We start from the raw sequence: 22,330 nt of genomic DNA on the forward strand, positions 1-22,330 counted from the left end.
ACCGCTAGTATAGGCAATATTTGATAAAAGTGATCATAATGCTAGATGTCACTGAAAGAGAGAAAATCTCTTTAATAAAATTTGGAATTCCATGCGAATGGAAAAATTGATTATAGCTCCTATTCTTAAAAAAGAGAAATCCCTTGGATACACGGAGCTACAATCCCTTCTCCCTTACATGTGCGTAAGCAAAAAGTTTAGAGCGTATGATAAATTATCGACTCAAGTGGGTACTTGAAAAATAATGGATTCCCCCATCAAATTGGGTACCATATGTTTCATTATACCACAGATCATATGATTATTATTAAAAGTGGAATATTAAAATTTCTTTAACATTAAACACTGCGTTGTCGTATTCTTTGATTTACAAAAATCTTTTGATATGACTTGGAGATACGACATTTTAAAACAGTTAAAATATTGGGGAAGAAAAGGAAGACTATTAACATTGTCTTACGTAATTGTAATATTGAAGATTGATTATTAGGAAGAAAGACTGTATTGCGTTAGAATTGAAAACCAATATACGTCGATCGGAATTTGGAAAATGGTGTAACTTAGGATCGCCGTTTAGCGGAACTTTAATCGCAATCGCAGGGAACAAGCTCATTACTGCTACAGCACCCAACATGGAAAGAAGTTTAAAAATGGATAATGTTGCAATTTTCTACGCCATCAGTTAAACTGAAATTATTAAATACAAGCTACAGACGATTATTAACAAGCTAGTCGAAGTAGCAAACACGAATTGATCCCGGTTCTCAACTAAAAAAAATTGTGTGTGCATTACAGTAGCAAAAAATCGGTTTACATAGCCCAGTTTGTAGAATAACAGTAGTATTATTATATACAAAGAAACAGTTTAGACACAGTTAGATCTCAATTTGGACAGATGCCTTTTATGGTGGACGCACATAATGGAACTTGTAAAGAAGTGTCACAAAATGTTATAAGTTGGAAACTGGAGTTAGGGCTAAGTTAAAGAAGTACTGTTGAAACTTTACAAACCATTAGTCCAATCTAGAACAGATTACGGATCAATAGCGTCTTGCTCTGCCAAAAAGTCTCACATAATGAAACTCGCCTTTACACATAATACAGTAATCAGGTTTTCTACAGGAATCCTCCGCAAAAGCCCGATTGACGTTACTATGACAGAAACCAAAATTACGCTGCTGATTTACAGAAGAAAAAGTTTATTATTACAATATGCAGCTCATGTGTTGACTTCCTTCGTTTCCTTTTATAAACATGGTTCAGCTGAACTATTGGAAAATACACACATTTTTCAGGCCTGAAGTTTATCAGTTACCAAAAGAGAAGTCCTACCATGGCTAATGGCAACAGTGGAAAGCCGCATCGACTTAAGAAAAAAAATAGTACAGAAAGTACTAGATGTTCATATTAGTAAGTTACCGGATAGTTAATATATTTCACAAAATTGTGATATACCTCCTGAGAAAAGGGAAGACCCTACCGAGAATGGTTCTCCCCAATTTAAGTGAGCATGGAAGAGCGAGAACTAGATCTGCCTCGAATAGAAGAGGAATTCCGCCGGTTACGGAGAGTAAGACTGTTGTAGTACAGGCGCCGGGAAAAACATACGCGGATCTCTTAAAAACAGTGAAAGATAAAGTCAAGGCTGAGGAAGCAGGGGATATCTTATCCATCAGGAAAAGCCGAGACCAACAACTAGAGGTCAGAATTAGCGGATCACAGAAAGCAGGTGAGTTTTCCTCTCTGCTCAAAAGTAGGGCTGAAGAACTTCAAGTTGACATTAGAACCAAAGGCGACCGTAAAACAGTAGTGCATGTCAAGGACCTGCTGTACGATACTACAGAAAGAGAAATCAAGGAGGCGATCGAAAAAGTACTTGGAGTTGGTGAATGTTTTCAAATCACATCCATAAGAGAGGCATATGGCAATACAAAAAATGCCACTGTGGTCACTAACCAAAGAAACGCTACTAAGCTCATTGCATCGAGGCTGAGGGTTGGCTGGGTGTGCTGTAGAGCATACATACGCACAGAAGTCGAGAAATGCTATCGTTGCTGGAATACAGGGCATGGCAGGAGAGAATGTAGAGGACCGGATCGTTCAGAATTATGTTTCGATTGCGGCAGACCGGGACACGTTATTAAAGATTGCAAAGAAGCTGCGAGATGCCTTGACTGCGGATCTACGTCACATAGAACTGCTAATACAAGTTGTAACAAAAATTATGTGTAAGATATTTCTAATCAATAATAATAGGAGCAGGCTATCGGTGGATCTGTCGGTAGAGATGGCCACACGAGGCAATTTCAATTTCCTGGTGGCCGCGGTACCCAACGTGTACTCGGTTGCCAGGGGTCAATGGGTTGCCCGACAGAAACGGGGATGTGGCCATTAGGAGAATCGTGGGCAACGTGGATCATAGTTTATACCATAGAAAAGATGGCATTGTAGCCATGGAACTAAATGATATAATAATTATAAAAATATATATCAGCCCGAATTGCGACATGGAGTTTTTTCAGCGGAAATTACTTAGCTTACAATTATGACACGCTCCCGTAAAAGAACAGTCGTGTTAGGAGATTTTAACTGTAGAACTGCATTGGCTGGAGCCACCACCTCCAATGCTAGGGGAAGAGTTCTTGAGGAACTGCTGGAGGCCACCGGGGCATCCTGCATGAATGAAGGCAACTGCCACGTACTGTGCGAGAGGACATGAATCGATCTTGGACTTAGTTTTAGTTGGCGGCAGGTTGAATATTAATACAATTGATTTCACAGTCCTCAATGAGGAAATCGGCAGCGACCATAAGGCCATTTCAGTCACTATTGGAGATCACCCTACAGGAACAAGACAGATACACATCAACCACCGATTGACCGACTTCCAGATCCACCGCGTAATCAGAAACGCGGCAAATAAAATCATGAACTGCGCACAAATAGACCCGGTGATATTTCAAGACACCATCAAGGAAGAAATGGCCAAGATAACGCAAAACAACAATAGACACCTTCCGGTATACTGGTGGTCACCGGAAATAGAAGACCAAAAGAAGATAATGCAACGGTGTTAAAGAATTGCACAACGTTTACGAGCTAGAAACGGCATGATAGAGGAAGGAAATCTAGCTGTAGAAAACTACAGACAAGCCAGAAAGAAATTGAACTTTCTTGTAAAGCAAGCGAAAAGAAGTAAATGGCTGGAACTGTGCCATGAACTTAATGCTGACCCCTGGGGCAAGGCATTTAAAATCATCACTAAACGTCTGGGCAGGCATGTGCTGAAGTTGAGTAATGAAACGTTGGCACAACTAGTAAGAACATTATTCGCCAGAGCGGAAAATCCTAACAGATCAGTGATTGGTTGCGAAGGCGGCAGGTTTACTTAGCAAGAGGTAATGGAGGCTATCGGCAAATTGAAGAATAAAAAAGCCCAGGGCCTGATGGCATAACAGCTGCCATCATTAAAGGTCTTGCAAAAATAATACCTTGGGAAATGGTGGACATTGCCAGCTTTGGCCTACAAAACAGGTGTTTTCCTGACTGCTGGAAGGCAGCCAGCCTTTCTCCCCAAGGTAGGACCAGCCAATGAAACAGAAGGTTATAGACCAATTACGCTAATTAACAATATGGGGAAGGTCGTAGAAAGACTTATTGAAACCAGGCTTAGGAAAGAAATTGAGGAGAGGCAATGCTTACACCCAGAACAGTATGGGTTTAGGAGAGGATGCTCTACTATAAGTGCTATTGAAAGAGTTAAAAACTGGGCTTTAACAATTATAAGTGGATCCTGGAGAGCCAGGAAAATTCTCCTCATGATTATGCTCGATATTAAAAACGCTTTCGGCACAGTACCGTGGATAGCTATAATAGAGGCCCTACACAATATGCATATAAGTGACTATCTGATTAATCAGATTAATCATTACCTCCATCTTAGGTTTATCGAAGTTAAAACGCTTGAAGGTAAAGCTATATATCAGGTTTTTGGAGGCGTTCCTCAGGGATCCGTGCTTGTACCTACCCTGTGGAACGTCTTCTATGACGGGATTTTAGATTACCCCCGGAAGGGGTATCAGTGGTCGGCTATGCGGACGACATAACGGTTCTAGTGGAAGATAGAAATGTAGATATCGTAGAGGACATAGCCAATCGGGCGCTATGTCTAATTGACGAGTGGCTGGAAAGAAATCAGTTGCAGATTACCCTTAGGAAATCTTGTTGTATGGTTCTTGCTGGTAAACATAAATATAAACATCAAAGGAGAAAGAGTCATCGAAGTCAACGAAGCAAAATACCTTGGTGTTCTGCTAGACAAAAGCTTAAAATTTAGTAAACATGTCGATATGATTTGCAACAGGGTTATCCCCACCATTAAGGCCTTGAGGGGGCTTTTTCAAAATCATGGGACAACTAAGATTGAAATCAGGAGGCTGATAACGGCGGCCACCACATCGGCGTTATTGTATGCGGCCCCGGTATGGGGAAATGCAATAATTACACAGAGAAATAAAACTAAACTAAAAAGTGTTCATAGACTCGCTTTGCTTAGGGTGGCTGCAGGCTACAGAACAGTGTCGTATGATGCGTTGTGTATAATAACAGAAGTTCCCCCTATAGATTTGCAAATTAGAGAGAGGACATTATAGCTGTACATATTAGCTCTATGGTCTCGCCCCTGAGAGACCATAGAGCTAATACAGCAAGAGTGGCAGAGTGCGTGGGCGCACTCAAGAGTTGGGGATTGGACGAGAAGGCTAATCCCCAACATAAATACATGGGTTGGTAAGAGACTGGGTGACGTGAACTTCTATAGCACGCAACTATTGACAGGCCATGGTTGTTTTGGTCAATATTTATTCAGAATTGGGAAGAGGGCCACCCCACTATGCGTTTATTGTCAGGAGATCGACAATGTAGAACACACCATCTTCGCTCACACCATGTCCCGGATGGGCTGATAATAGAAGGGAAATTTTAATTAATAGACTGACCCCTGATAATTTAATTAATTGGATGGTGTATAGTCAGGAAAATTGGGACTGGTTCAAGAAGTTCCCGGGGGAAATTCTCCGTATTAAAAAAGACGAAGACAGAAGATGGTGGTCGTAGTTAAAGTAGGGAAGGAAGGACGGTGCCTCCGTGGAGGGCCCGCATGCTGAGGTTTGCGGGTTCCTGAGAAGCGAGGGAACTCCTGGGGAACTGTGGGGTAAAGTTAAGACAGAGGCCCGGCCGGCGGTGTCGGCCCTGCGGGGGCCTTGGTGCTTACTGGGGTTGGTGCCGCCGGTTTGAGGCATGGAAAAGATGAACCGGATCCGAGACCCGGTTCCCTGCCTAGGGGCTGAGGGACGGCGTTGCCGGACCTTGGTCATGAGGTGGGGGATTAGAGGCATGGCAAATGAAAAATAAAATATCCGAGACCGGGGAGGCTAACCTGCCGTGCCGGACGTGCTGCCGGTGGGTGGGGGACGCCTCCTTTGAGTATATAGACACTCTCCCCGACTGCGTATACTCAAATGTATATCCGGTCGGGGGGAGAAGGGGAAAAAAAATATATTTCTTAGTTAAGGTTACTGTAGGTACCATAAGTCACTTTCTAAAAATAAAGTATTATTAAGGTTATAAAATCCCAGGTAACTAAGAAAAGTGTAGAATGAAGGCAAACCTTCATTCTACACTTTCCTTATAAACCCTTTGCCTTCACTAAAGGGTTTATTCGACTCCATAGCCGAATGCCAATGTCACCGAAATTCAGATGATATTTTGGTTTAAAAGACAACCACGTTCTGTTCATAACAGGAACTGGCTGTTTAGTGAGCATAATCGTTTTCAAAAAAAACAAAAAACCTCTTACTGGTTCGTATTGCACCTCAGGTTCTTTGAGTGCATCATAGTTATCAGAAAGATTGGGTTTGATCGTATAAACCAAGAAGTTAATATATCACTTTCCATTGTGAAATTACATGCTGTTTCCAGTGGCGGCTCGTAGCTAAAATTAATGGTGGTGCTGCTCCAAAAAATATTTTTCTGGGTCTTTTCAAGGCCATGATTAAAGTTTTCTTTTAAATAAAAAAAACATAAAACATGAATCAAATAGAATAGCTGGAATCAGAATAATAGTCTTATTCTACAGTTTATCACATTCAAGAATACGGTACACTGGCTTTAAGAACAACAAAGGCGGAGTAAAAATAAACTACCTTCCACCAGCACGCCAGGGTCAGCACTGAGGGAGCGACAGTGCTGACCCTGCAGACCTTGCAGACTCGCGTGTAGCTTCTTATTGCGCATGTTCACCACAACCAAACACCACGGCGCTGGAACTGTGAATCGCACATTTTCATACAAACTTTTTTATCTTTTTCATAAGATGGCTACTAGCATTAAGTTTAATGATTATATATTGTACAAGTGTAAAGAAAGAATTAAAGAAAAAATGACTCATTATATTAAATCTTTTCGATAATATCAAGTGGAAATAAGGGATGCTGCAGTTCCACAGTGCCTATACATGAGTCGCCACTGATAGTTTCAATTCACCAGGTGAATTTTCAAATTATTAAATTATTTACAACATGTTTTGCTATCCCGTGAAATAAATGAATTTTATGAATATGTAATCAAAATCAATGAATCATAAATCCTTTCTAAATCAATAAATATTGTGTAAAACCTCTGGTTATAATTAAAACAAAAATTAACTCCATCAAAGCTTTCACCCCCTACTTAGATTTGGCCAATAAAACTTGTTAAAAACAATAACCTAAAAAAAGTCTAAACATATTGTATACAGACACACACACATACATATATTTCATACACAGACTACTCTTTATAGTAACGTATTTAAACAACACTTCCGTATTTAAGTGATAACGCCTCTATCTCTCATAACTAAGGTTCTGGGCTTTAATTTCGATTAGGCTTGGTAGTTTACACAAGCAAAAATAATTTATTCTCTTAAAACGAAAGCGTATTTGTAATTAAAGAGATACAACAGGTGTCAGCTTAAAATTTATATAAATAAGTTGTTTATTAAGTTTGACTTTTTTGAATCAAAATTAACAATGTTATTTTAATATTTAATAGAACTTACTTGTGAATAAAATGCTTTTGTAAGACGCAATCTAGTGTTACAAAGTGCCTGTTAGTCCAGACACAAACTTCAGCGGTCAGAGTATTCTTCTCTTTGTTGACACTTTTTAATTGCCTTGTAACAATAAATACTAATATCGTGTTTCTACAACTCATAATAAAAAATTTGATATTTGATGGACAAAAATAATAATAATTTTTTAGAATTACTTACACTAGTATGTACCATTATATATTACTATGAAATTTTTTATTCTGGTTAACATTTCGTATTATGAAATTTTAATATCGGTATTTTGTTTCTGAAATAAATTCAATTCTTAATTTCCTGTAAATATACATTTGCTTATGAGATTGAAAATGTTGATCTTAAATTGATTATAGGGATATTTAATAGAGTTTCTCTTATCAATGATTAAATTACAAAAATTATTCTTCATCAACAGATTTCAAAGGTGAAATTTGAAATCGGTCTCAGTGTTGGAGCGAAAAATTTAAATATTAAAAATATAAGTATTACTAGTTACATAATAAATTCTATGAAATATTCAGTTTAATTTATGTATTAAACGATTTTTAATATTGTTTTTTTCTTTTAACTTCTTTACCCTTGGTAAACTAATTTAGCTTTTCTTTTACAGTTAGCCTTGATTACGGACCTGGAGTATTACCTCAAGATGTTACGACACAAAACAAATGTAAGTACATAAATGTATTCGATTTATTTATTTTTTTTCACGTATTATTAAAAGAAAAGTTTAATTTGTCATTTAACGTCATAAATAATTAGTGGAATATTTAACACTCTGTATTTTGATTCGAAAATAAATTCGATCATCAATTACTATTGTAAAAATACACCTGCTGTGGACAGGTTTAACAAATTTGATCTTAAACTTAATAAAGAGACATCCCGTGTAGTTCTTTTACTAATTGCAGGATTGAAGATTAAACTGCAAAAAAAATAAATACATAAATAATTTGATGATCTACAGATACCAACTGAATACTTCTTCCTAATGTCTAAGTTGCAATCTGTTAACTAGTGAACAATAAGCAACCTCCCCCCTCGACGACCCAATGAGATAAAGATGATGTGTGTGAGTGTAAATGAGTCTACTCATGTACAATTTCAGGCCTACCATTCCTGAGACATGTGGTTAATTATACCTAGCCAAAAAATTGTACCGATATCCACTGTCTAGTGTTAAAATTCGTAAAAAAGGTTTTACTGGGATTAAAGATAAAAATAAATTAAGATATATATAGATTAAGATATATATATATATATATATATATATATATATAAATTCAGATTAAGATATATTATATAGATTAAAAGTAAAGAGAAAACCTTTTACCGGGATTTGAACCTTAGAATTTTCGACTTCGAAAATTAGCTGTTAAATAACTGATTTATGACGGACTAGCTAACTACTAGATCAGCCCGGTGGCCTAAGATGTCAAGGTAAAACTTTAAATAGCGTGAAACTGAAATAGATCTAATTTATATTCTTACGGAAATGAAAGAAATTTCCAAGAATATTTATTTTGTCTGTGTGTATATCTTAAGTATTTCAAAATAAAAAATAATCGATTATTAAAATTATTAATTTGAATTTTTTAATAGTATTACTTATTTTACTTATACCGGATTCTCAACAACCAAAAGATAAACACAAATAATATCTGATTTTTTCAAAAATTAAATTATTTTGTAAATATTTATATCCCAATTGAAATGCTTGATAGTGAATATAAATTCAGTTTATTTAAATTAGAATTATTTCATCTATTTATTTTTTAAATAAGTTGAATTGAGTATAATATTTTCATTAAAAAAATAATCTCTAAAAACAGGTTGTTAGAAAGAATAAAATCCCTTCCTTTTAAAATAAACGAAGTTAGTAGTTATGTTTTCATTATTTAAGCTACTATAATGCGACTGTTTAATGCTCAACATTAAAAAACATTAATTAGAACCAATTAATTTATTATCTCACATCTTCTAGGTTCTTCGATTTTCTAGTGTAAGAAAAGGTATCAATATTTTAATTTACGCTGCAATATAAATAATATTGCAGTGTAAAATAAAAAGTTATTAATATTGCATAATATTGCAATAAAAGTTATTTATTAGATATTGTAATTATAATTATTTACATAATTATTAAGTTTATGGTTACTGCAGGTAAATAAACCCTGTTACAGCTACCTATATAATATTAGGTAATATATAATATTAGGTAAGGTTTGTAGCCTGAGAAAAACTAGCAGTCTGACCGGAACTTGACCCCAGGACTACCTCGATGACACTATGGCACTCTACCTCGGAGATCGACAATCGTCGTGTTCGATAACAGCAAAATGCATCTGGCTGCATATATATGAATAAAAAAATACTGGGGTGGTTTATTTTCATTTTAATTTAATTGTTTAAAAAAAAAAGCATGCAACTTACATTCCATGTATTCAAAGTTAAGAAATGTATTTCTGAGCGAAGTTGTCTTTTAAAGGAAAGAATTCAAACTTTTTAGAATTATTTGAACTACAAGAATTAGTTATATTATTCAGGATGTAAGGAATAATAAAGCAATTTTCTTGAAAGGATGATTGAGCCGACTTTCTAAAATATCAGAAAAGTACTTCCTTGCCAAAGAAAAAAAAAATAGAGTAGCTACTAAGTAAGATAAAGGATCATTTGTTGAGATTTGAACAAGCCTAATCCTCTTAAGAAATGGAAGAGTATATATATATATATATATATATATATATATATAGGAAATATTTTTAATACAATTTTGACGTTTACGTAAGTTGTAGTAAGAAAGCAGACTGTAGTAATAGGAAGGTGGAAAAATGCAAAAGGAACCCAGCAAAAGGGAGGTATTTTTTTAATATCGATTTTTTCAATATTAGTTCTTTGTTTCTAGTTACATAGAGAACAACTGCTGGTGGATTATGAATTGAATTTTTATATCACGTAGATAAATACTCGCTGCTTGTCGCTCTTTGAAAATGTAACTGCAGGTGGTTTAATAATTAAAAGAAAATGGTGGGATAATCTATAACTTTTATTTGTATCCGTCAGAATTTATGTAGTTGAAAGTAATGATAAGAAATTGACTAAGAAGTGTAATATGAATATAACCGTAGATTTATTTTCAGCCTTTCTACTTTATTAATTATTAAAATTTATATTATTAATACATCAAATATAAACTATACTATTATTTTTTTTTCTTCAGCTATTCATCTGCAAACTCATAGTACCCGTCGGACTATCCATAACAGCAGAATAATAAGTCTATTTCTAAAAGAAAAAAAAAATGGAAAAAGTAATATCAAACAATAAAATTTCTCTCTCAAAATGATTTTTCAATTAGTTTGAATTTTGAAAAGTATTTACTATGAGCATTTAGAGGATTAAACTATAAATACTAGTTTTGTTTAAAACTAACTAAACTATGGAATTGCAAGACGTTGTACTTTAATGTAAAGATATTTGATACCAAATGATAATAAAAATAGTTATTCATAACAGATTTTACAGGGATCGACTGTTTTTGATTTAATTAAATTTAGCAATTAACTTACGTAAAGCTGCTGTAATTAAGAAGTAATAATTACAGCATATATCTAACAAACTTTAAATGTTGATGTTACAATTTTTATAACATTTTTGAATTAAGAGTTTATGCTGTGGCCGGTTATTTAATAATTTCCCTTAAAAACAACTGCACTTTTTGATCTATTACAGTAATTAATTTATTTATGATGTTTATAAAAATATTTATTTTATTAAGCTCTGAAGTTTTTACTTGATTTTCTGTATTTAACATATTTTCCTGAATTCTTCCTTTCTTTCTCTTTTATCAATCTGACAATAAAATTATAAGAGTTAAAGCTGCTGTTTACCATTCTTCATACAATCCTTTTAGGTTCCGTAAGCATAGATGTTAAACGATTAATTTTATCATACCTTATATCTATTCACGTAACCTCAATTTACAAATTTACAAAAAAAAAAAATTAATTTATGTCCTGATGTTATAAAATTATTTGATGACCAATGATACATTTTTAGGTAAATATTTTCAAATTCAAATATCTTAAAAGAGGTCTCAAAAGTAACTTAAATATTCATCAACCCTGTTTAAAGGAATGATATGTCAATGTCATTTATTACTTGTTATTTATCGTACATATAATTGTCATGTAAATCTTAATACATACAACTATAGATGTTATAAAACAAGTATGATGATAATTTTTAGATGAAAGAATTTGAAGTTAGTGCAATAAAAAACAATATATTTGGTCGTATTAGCTTTATTTTGAAGATTCATAATTGATGTCATTTTCCCAAAATTTATGATTAAGAAACAAATAGCTATATTCAAAAGGTGTTCGGTATTTTATAATATTCCCAAATATTAATGTATCACGTACTTCAAAACCTATATAACGTTAAACTGCTTACATTATTACTAGAAATTATTACTAGAAATAATACAGAAATAATATGTGTTTTTTGTAATTTTTAAAAAAATTTAACTTATTTTTCTTGACAATTATAGTATCATCCACAAAACCAGATTATTTATTATGCTATCTACCTATAAACACGCTTTAATCTTATAAGGGTGATGCAGTTATTATCCTTTAATTTCCAGTATAATACTATGGGATTGATTCTTACTTTTAGATAAGAGTTAAAAAAATTTGAAATAATGCATTATTTTTTTTTTAAAGAATGTACTTTTTTTCATCTACGATTTGTTATATAAAATTATTGATCTTTAAAACATTAAAAAATTATGCATATATTTTGTTTACTTTAATAGGCTGCTATTTCCTAGAGAACAGCCAGAAGATTATCTCTGTGAAACTATGTAGTTGTCGGTTGTAGGATGAAAAATTCTAAAGTCAATATTGTGTTTTATTTAGTCTCTGTATTGAATTATTTGCTTATTTTGTTAAAATAAACAACATTCTAAGTCATGTATAATTCACTGAGCTAAGTGAAACTCTGCTTCACAAAACATTTCCCGGTTATATCGTGGTATATCTATACCTGCTGTTTAATTTATGCGCAAAAACTTTTTTGTGCGCTTTCATTTGAACCGAATGGTATGTCGCCGGTAGAATACCATATTCTTTATTTATGGTTAAAGGGTTCTATACATTTACTGGATAAGCGGTGGTTGGTTGTCAGTGTAGATCGGGTGATGGGGTATGAAACGCGTGCGATAGTCTGAATCGCAGTAAACGAACATATGGATGGGTACAAAACGAAAACAAACATAGGGCTGTGTATTTAATGTGTTTTATGAATATTAATGGGGTACTTTTTAATTATAACTGGGCGGTGGCGAATGTGAAGTTCATTACTGTTGGGTTCACTGTCTTAATTGCAGAAACCAACAACACCTCACCCGTACCTCTACCTAAAATAGATCTTCTCTTCCGTTTCTCTCGCACTCTTTTCCATAACCTACAATCTACCATCCCATAGTAACCCCGTTTACTAACCTTTGCATCTCATTCCAGCTCGTAGTATGAACGTCATTCCGAATATCTATTACAAATAATACGTAATCATCTATAAATTTTATTTGATTCTACTCAATTCTTTTTAATTAGCCTATTACAATAATATATAGTGATTTTAATTTTTTAAATGAATTTTTCACCTGTAAATAGTGAGAATTTTATATAACTTTTCAACATAATTTTAAATAATTAAAGGCAACACACGAATGAAAAACAATTATTTTAGTGCTAGTTCATAGTAGTACGTTGAGAAGGCAAAGAAGATTGATTAATGTCTTTTTGTATCGGATTTTTAACAGATTAAAGCTTACTTATATAAATTTAACATAAATGTTATGTCATAATTAGAAATTGCACTAAGTGTTCTGTTGGCATCTCTTAATGTAATTTTCTACATTCGTAGAATAACTAGATTTTTACTGTAAATAATATTGTTTGGCCTGGATAAGTATAAGAGAACAGTACAAATATTTTTTTTTTTTTTGCCAGGGGTCTAACTAAAAAATCAATTCAATTATTCTCTCTCGGTCTGCGTATGTGTGTTTGCGTTAGACAGAGAAAGTTGAAGGAACCATAAGAATCAGATTCATTGTGGAGAATTTTTTTACATAGTAGTGTGTAAGAGGTATGAGATTATAAATTACATTTCAGTTAAATTATATTCAACGCTTTTAAATTTATTAGAATGTGGTTCTACTAAGTAATAGTTTTTCATAATTTTTTAGCTGCAATTATTGTTTTAAGCTTTAGTACACAGCAAAAATTATCACTATTGATTTTAACCAGACGGCATCAACGCTGCATAAAACACGATCAATGTGATAAGGTCGTAGATTAAATTAATAAAAAAACTGTATCGGGAAGTTCAACAGGCCATGCAATTTATGTGTTTGGTCTCCAATATAACAAATATTTTAACGCCTTAAACAGACTGACATAAAATTACAACATTTCCTCAATTATCTGTTGGTTCAGAAAATTCAAATTTTACAAAAATATTCGTGTTTTAAATAGACTAAGGATTTAAAGAAGTAATCAAGTAAACTTCCAGGTATTTAAAAAAGTAATACGTTTAGAAGTTTTGATATAAGTGAATGTCTTCTATGCTTGCTGTTTACAGAAAAATAAAAGTTTGATAAGAAAGTTGTAATCATGTGTAAAACAAAATCATTAACATATAAAAAAATTAGTATTAATAATTTTACTCTATGAAGAAGTATCTTTAAAAATTTTACTGTGATATCAATAAGTATACAGATTGCAATAAGTTCTTAATATACTAAACATAGAATAATTATTATTACAGAACTTCTGTTTAGGAAGTTTTGGATTCGGAAAAAATCAGATTGACTTACCTCATTGACAAAAGCATTTTTAAAAATAGAGTAGAGTCCAAATTTATTGTCTTTTAACTGTTTTCATTATGAAAGATGTGAAAAGTTTGGATTATGATATAAATTAAAAATAGGAAAGACTGAAAATTCTTAACACAATTTCAAATTTACTGATCAGTGTATTCAATCTGGTAGAAAAGGTATCTGTGGTAAAAAGTTTTCATTATATTTTTATACATGCCTTCTTTTAAATTGATTGCAAAAATAATGGGATAAGGTACTCAAGAAAAATATTCAAATGTCGTAATCATCAATTTTCTTATAAAAATGCGTTTTACGTTAATCCTCTTTAGTAGGAATTTTAATATTTTAGATAATTAAAAATAATTAGGCTGTAAAGTAGAGATTTAATTACCTCAGTTCTAGAGGATTGTAAGCTGATTCAAATACTTGTTAAATGCATGAGAAAATTTATTTTTTGTTTCTTTAATGAAATTGTGTTTTTTTTTTAATATAAGAATACCTTTTAAGACATCTCTTGGATCTGCAGAAACACAAATAGTTAGTGACTAACTAGTATCGTTACGTAACTTCATTACTTATGTTAAAAATATTTAATGTTCTTCTAAATAGTCTGAAGTTTTTGTTCTAATAATAAAATAATTTCTAATTAAAGACTAATAATTAATCTTTCTTTAATATTAAAAAAATATAACTAACTAATATAACATGATGTATTCATTTGGAAAACTTAATCGGGGTTATTTGATGAACGAATCATTAATGAGACTGCATAATCACGTTAAAAATTGAAACGGAATAAATTAGTGGATTAGTTTGTTTCAATATTTCCATGTTCTTTGAAAAACTTTTTTTTGAACAAATTAGTCTCATTCCTTTTAAGAAAAAATTCTTGTACTCATTTATGTCTGGATTTTATTCGTGTCAAATCCAAAGAAAACTGGTTAAATATAATTTATTTTTATTACTTCCTAAAATATGAAATCTAAGAAACAATAGCATGTATGTATTTTAAGGAAATATTGAACAGTCTAAAAAAAAATTAGGGAAATAATAAATAGCACGAAATACGTTACTGATAAAATTGTAACACTATTCATCAACTGCTCTGACTCCGGGTTAACTATGTTGGAAAGAGATTTAATGCTCTAATTAGGAGGAGATTAAAGAAGAAATAAGTTGAATTGGGGCCAGAGCAGCGATGCGATATTCTCTGTGCCAAATAGGATGGTACTATGGTGTGGCGTGGAAGGGTAGTTTCAGTCCTGTTGGTTTGGAAGAAATAGTCGTGAAGATATTTAATAGGGGGCTGCTTTTAGCATTATAAATAAGAACAGAAAACTTCTTTCTTTAGCATTAATTTTAAATAGTCACATTATTTTCTTATACTCCGATTTAAACAACTACTTGTTAAGTAATGAACTAATAAGCAACAAATGTCGTTGATTACTTCATAAATGAACAAAATAAAATTAAATGTTTAATGATGAATAACTAATCTGATTACTGTGAACAATTTTATCAAGCACGAGTTTTTGAAGAAAATATATTTATGTAGTTATTAATAAGAATTTAACAACAAAATATAATTCATATATTAAGCCATACTAAGTATATTATCTGATACAATTCAACATTTATTATCTATTTCAATTTATCTGATGCCGTATCGTATGAAGATATAATTCAAATTCCGTTAAATATAACATAGAAAATCAGTAATACTTTGAAGCATTTCTTATAATTTAAATAAATTTTAAAAGAATGGAACAACAGCAAAGCAACGAAAATGGTAATGGTGATTCTTAATTGATTAAAATAAAAAAAATATGATCATTGATAAAATATAGCCGACATTCCGACACTTATCCAAACTTACGGGTAGCCACGTGAAGTTCTACAATGTAGTACTAAAATTTCTTATGAGGCTCTATTTAATTTTTTTCTTAAGGTAAGTGAATTATGTGATTTATGTTCCTTCTTCAGTCGAAGAAAGAATATAAATTTCAGTTAATTTCTCCTGTAATGAAAAATTTTATTCTTTTTTTACTTATTAAAATACTATGAAAAATGTTATTATTAACCGGCATATTGTGTATAGTAATTAGGCACTATATTGTTTACCTGTAATAAAGCCGTATCCTGAAGTTATCGTGGTCGAACACTGCGACTTCAAACCTTACAGAATATAAAATCCTGCTTCAAGAGCATTAGAATATGCAGGAAAATAGCAGTAGTTAGATATTCCAAAAAAAACAGCCTTTTCTTTATCAGTTTTTGGACTGATAATCTTTTAGAATTAGTTTTGTTTAATTTTACAGGATGCAATTTAGAAAATTTGAAAAAGAGATGATATAGGAATTAAATTTTTTTAAAGACTTGTGTTTCTTTTTTAAAGTTTGCTCGAAAATCTTTTAAATATAGTATTGTATTGATTGCAACAGGCATAACTATACTTTGCACTACATAAGTCCTTATTTAAATAAGAAATTATTATCATTATTGATAGATCTGTAAAGTGCAGCCTGTCAGAGTCTTATGCAGTATGTTGAAAAACTGCTCAGGGATTTAACAGGTTTTTCAGCTTTCCGGACTTTCTTTCTTTTCCTGTTTAGCCTCCGGTAACTACCGTTCAGATAATACTTCTGAGGATGTATGAGTGTAAATGAAGTGTAGTCTTGTACATTCTCAGTTCGACCATTCCTGAGATGCGTGGTTAATTGAAACCCAACCACCAAAGAACACCGGTATCCATGATCTAGTATTCAAATCCGTGTAAAAATAGCTGGCTTTACTAGGACTTGAACGCTGGAACTCTCGACTTCCAAATCAGCTCATTTGGGAAGACGCGTTCACCACTATACCAAACCGGTGGGTTCAGCTTTCCGGACTGGTAGATCCAAACCAAACGCTTCTTCAACTCCTCCTTCTTTTACAAAAAAAAAAAAAAAACTCAATTCATAATGCCTAAATGAAGGCAAAAGTCAAGTGAACTGATTTTGAGTTTAATTGTAGAAGAATGGAAGAATGATCCAATGATAGATCTTCAAGGTTTGATGATAACAAACACAATTTAATTAATTACAAAAATTAATCAAGTCTGTTTAAACTTCGGTAAAAGTAGAATGAAGCAGTGACGTGCTTTAGGGCAGGCTTTACATTCATCATTTCCAGAAAATAATGTTCCATATAATTTCCACTAGGCATGAATTTCGAAAATTGAAAAATTATGTAAATCTGTTTTTAAAAGGAATAATGAAATAAAACTTATTTCACGTTCAACTGCTATTCATGACGAATGTTTTAATTTTTTTACAGGAGAAATTTTGAAAAAAGGATAATATCTACTGAAAAGCGAGGTTTATTATTAACGCAGTTTTTTTTTTGGTCTGCAAAAAATTTATTTTTTTTGGTCACGTTTTATTTTTTAATTAGATAAATTTTAGATCGCTGATGAAATATTAATACTTGCTTTACATGTATATTTACTGAAGAAAAATGATTGAGTAATAGAGTAATATTTGTTACTTTTCTACTAAGCAACTGACTACATTCGGGAAGAATCGATGTAAAATGTCAGTAGTGCCAATTGCGGGGGCATTCAAAAATTAAGCTAAACCTTTACCAAATCAAGTTTATAGGTTTTTTTATCCAAGTGAATTCCAGTCACGCAGCTATGCGTAGAACCTTTCCGGGAGACCTCAGTAAGTACAATATATTTCATCTCGTTTAATTCAGTGGTTTACAACCTAGGCGAAGTCAGAAGTAAATAAACAAATAAACATTCTTTTTTTAAATAAGATGAAAATTTTAACCTGTTGATTAATTATTTATTATTTTAAAAGTAATTATTGTAGTACAGAAAATTACTGATAAATTCTTTATCGAAGAGAATTGATCATGCAGTTTGCAGTAGTATATTTTTATACGAGTATGAAGAAAATTCAAATAGAATATAATTTTACAAAATTCTGCTTCACCGGGTTATTTCATGTAATATTTTATGCTTTAGCTTTACAAATTTAGCTTCTTGATTAAAGACATACTCGTACATCACGAAATTACCCGCATATGAATACCTTTTTAAGGAAAGTAAAAATGGTTTTTAAGCTTGTAGCTCAGAGCTAATCCCTGGGTTTTATTATGTTATGCAATCAATAAAATAATTTATTTTCCAGGTATGAAAAACTAAAATAAAATTTATTGTTATAAATATTATTACAACTCGTTTGCATATACAGTTGGTTGAATTAATTATTTAATAGACAGTAATTTTTTGTGTAAACAAAGTTAATAAATTTAATGAGACACGTATAAAATGTTTAAATGTTTATTCTACTTAAAAAAAAATGATTAACTGACTAAACCTTTAGGATAAATAATTTAAAAAAATCAGTCATTCATTTCTATTGTAATTTTTACTCAGACATTGATTATTTCAAAACGATAATATTTAAAAGTAAATTAAAATGTGAAAAACGAAGTAGATTCTCTCTCTTTGGTGAATACATAATTTAATTTTTGTCATGTTGTGACCTAACCCAGGAAAAATATAAGCTAATTGAATTCAGCATAATTTTGATATTATTTGTTGTATTTTTCAACTCACTTCTGCCAGCGCACAGCACCAGCCGGACCATCATGGCCAAGGCATAGGAGGGCTTTTATTACTTCTAATTGTGATATTCAATTGACCAAGAATGACACATGTGAGACTAGGAGGTGAATCCTCCCATAATTCTGGTAGTTACAATAAGGTTCACGTGAATATTGTTGGATTGAGAAAGCTCAGCTGAATTTATATGAAACTAAAAACTTCTATAACCGTGTAAAACATACCTTCTGACATTATATGAAACAAACGTATGACACAACAAGCAGTATTAATTATCAACGCATGCTATGCGGTATTTCAAGAGCCTATGATTATCGGCGGTCATTCTAATACTTTCCTAGGCTTAGATATCAGAACCTGATTCCTTACTTCTACATTTTGAAATTTTGTCAGCAAATCTACTTTTCACATGTCAGCTAGACTTTAACATCAGTAGTCTAGGTGATCTGTTTGTCTAAGAGGATAATATCTGAATGCTTATGCATTAATAAACCCGTTTGGACTGTTCTGTCATAATTGATTTTAAAATTACCATTTTCAAAGAGAGTGCTAGGGATTAATGTTTTTATTTTATTACAAAAATATAAGTTTAAGTGAAGTATATTTTCTTCAATTCAATAATAACGTAATCCTTGAATTTTGAGCTATGAATACTTATGATAACTACACACTAACACGTAGGGTAGTAGAAATTAGGGATATTTTCGTTACATATTAGTTTATCAGACGAATTTTAAGAATTAATGTATGAAAATTGTATTAAATTATCATAATAACGTAAACTTGAAAACATGACAATTTGACTAGTAATTAGAACGGCCCCAAGGTGTTACTCCATACGGCTGGCTAATAAATCTAATATACATTATGAATGTAGCTGTTCAAGCAATAAATTCAATTTTTATACTTTTCAAAGCATTAAACACAAATATATTTATAGTTATTATCTTAGAAAAAGAGAAATAGGAATGCAGAAAGTATTACATACTTTAATTTTACTTTTTCTGTTTAGCCTCCGGAACCACCGTCAGGAATTACTTCAGAGGATGAATGAGAATAAATGTAAATAAAAAGAAATTATGCACGGTTCCAAACAAATAAATCTTATAATTTCTATAATACGAGTATCTACAGAAGCGTCCTGAGTAGGTATAAAGTAAAATAAAGGTATAGTAAAACGAACAAAGAGGAGAAGCACAGGTTCTTAACAAAGCAATGAGTTCTTCCATTTCAATAAGAAGATCCACTCAGAAAAAAAATGTCTTCTTTAAGCATTTTCTTTATATTGCGACAATAATACTATGGTATAATGTATTGTACTATCACTGGTAGTCCGACTAAGTTCCGTATGGTTCACATATAAGCTATCTACAATTAACAAGCTTTACTTGAATTTTTAAATTTCTAGTTAGAATACATGCACTACAAGAAAAAAAAATTGTTACTTTGCGGGGCAGTTTGCATTCAAAGTTTTAAAAAATATCTTGAAAAAAATCATTCTTGAAAAAAATGATCTTATTTTGCATCATATAAATAAAATATTAAAAAGAATAATCCTCAATGATGAACACATTATTGAATTTAAGCGTCGCTCGAACAAGGTTTTTAACTCTATACTTAATGGAAGAATTTAAAAAAAAAAAAACGAATTAAATCAGGGCTAATAAATTTTAAATCAAGCACGGATCATCGATATCACATATTGGTTCTCCAGTTTTTCAATTTATATACACTTATTAAACCTACAAAGAACACATAATGCAGTGACTTAGGTTTTCTTTCATTAAAAGACAATATTTAATTATTAATAGTTGGCCACTACTAAGAATATGAAGCGGTAGTTATATAACAAATTATTACTGACTACAGACTTCTCTCTTTTTTCTGTTTAACCTCCGGAATCACCGTAAGGTATTACTTCAGAGGATGAATGAGGATGATATGTATGAATATAAACGAAGTGTACTTTTGTACAGTTTCAGGTCGACCGTTCCTGATATATGTGGTTAATTGAAACCCAACCACCAAATAACATACGTATCCACAATCTAGTATACAAATTGGTATAAAAGTAACTTCATTTACTAGCATTTAAACCTTAGAACTCGACTTCAAAATCAGCTCACTTGTAATGAAGAGATCACCGCTAAACCAGCCCGTAGGTTACCTATTTGTGACCTTTATTTAGAATTTCCTAAACGTTTGTCTTAAGTTTTAATTTATTCTTAAAAATTAAACCCAACAAAGAAATTTCTTCCATCATGAGTTATAAAGTAATTTATCTCTTCAGAAAAATTAGCTGTAAAACATCGTATAAACAAGTTTCTAATTACCTTACTTCGTCTGTTCTGTTAAGTGTATAACGAAGCTAAATTGGTATAAAAATTTATACAAAAATCTAAATATTTTTTTGTCTTGATGATATCATTACATAAGCTTGAAGCTTGTGCGTGGGATATGGAAATGGAATTTTTTAGCGTGTGAAAAATGCCATGCCTGATCGGGATTCAAACCCGGAACCTCCGGATAAACGCGAGATGCTACCTTTCCGCCATAGAAATAGGACCATTTTCGCCAATATTAAATTCATTTTTATAGGATGATTAAGTAAGTTTTATTGTAATATTATTAAAGCTGTTAATAATAATTTTTCCATCGTAAGATTTAAACCGTCTTATTTAAACCTTTAATACCATAAAAAGTATATTATTTTTCTATAATTATATCCAAGCTTATACTTTTTATAAAGGTATAAAAAGTATACCTTTATACTTTGTAGGAGTAAAAATATAAATATCCATAAAATGAACGACCAGAGGATATCTGTACCTCAATTTGAATAAAAATTCAGTAACAAGTTTTTTTTGAACACAAGCATAAGTTTGTAAATAAAAGAAATATTAGTTAGGTGAATCTTAAAATAAATTAAGCTAAATAAAAATTACAATCGCCAAACTTATTAATATTTCATATCTATAACGAGAGCAAAAATAGAGGAAAGAAATGAAATGTTTTTATTTATGTAATGAATATTATTTTATAAATGAATAGGTTTTGTAGTTCAGGTTTCTCATGGAAAAATTAAAGGATGACGAGGAAAGAAATAACGTCATTTGTATCTTAAAAAGAAATTAAAAAGCTAAAGAATACAGGATGGGTGAGTTTTTAGGGTGAGTTTTGCTGGGGAGTCCAGTAATCAGTTTAGCTGTGAGGTCATGCGTAAGGATATCTTTTCTATAAGTCGCTCTTTTCTCCGCTCATCCCCCATAACCGTTGTCACTTTTTTCTATTCTCCTTGTGTTCAGTCTATCTTTTACTTTCTTTCATTCCTTCTTATTCTTGCTTATTCATCTACCTTTCTTTCATCTGCTTTTTCATCCTATCTACCCCTACTTTTTCCCATCGTAAGATTTAAACCGTCTTATTTAACCTCTTTTTCTAGCTTTTTTCCACTTCGATCCAGTCTTACAAAAACAGTCATTTAGAATTAGATAGAATGAATAAAATTGAGAAAGAAGAAAACTCTCTTTAAACTTTAGTTCAAATTTCTGCATGAACGATTAAACATTAATAATGGAACGTATGACTATAAAAAGAATGATTCAAGTCAAATATAATTTTACTACGTATGTTTAAATATTTTAAAACTTTCTTACGTTTCTTACTGTGATGCAGAATAACAAAAATATTTAATCTACTTTTAAAA

Source organism: Lycorma delicatula, chromosome 1 (assembly GCF_047948215.1).
Source record: "Lycorma delicatula isolate Av1 chromosome 1, ASM4794821v1, whole genome shotgun sequence".
In the NCBI taxonomy this organism is placed as follows: Eukaryota; Metazoa; Arthropoda; class Insecta; order Hemiptera; family Fulgoridae; genus Lycorma; species Lycorma delicatula.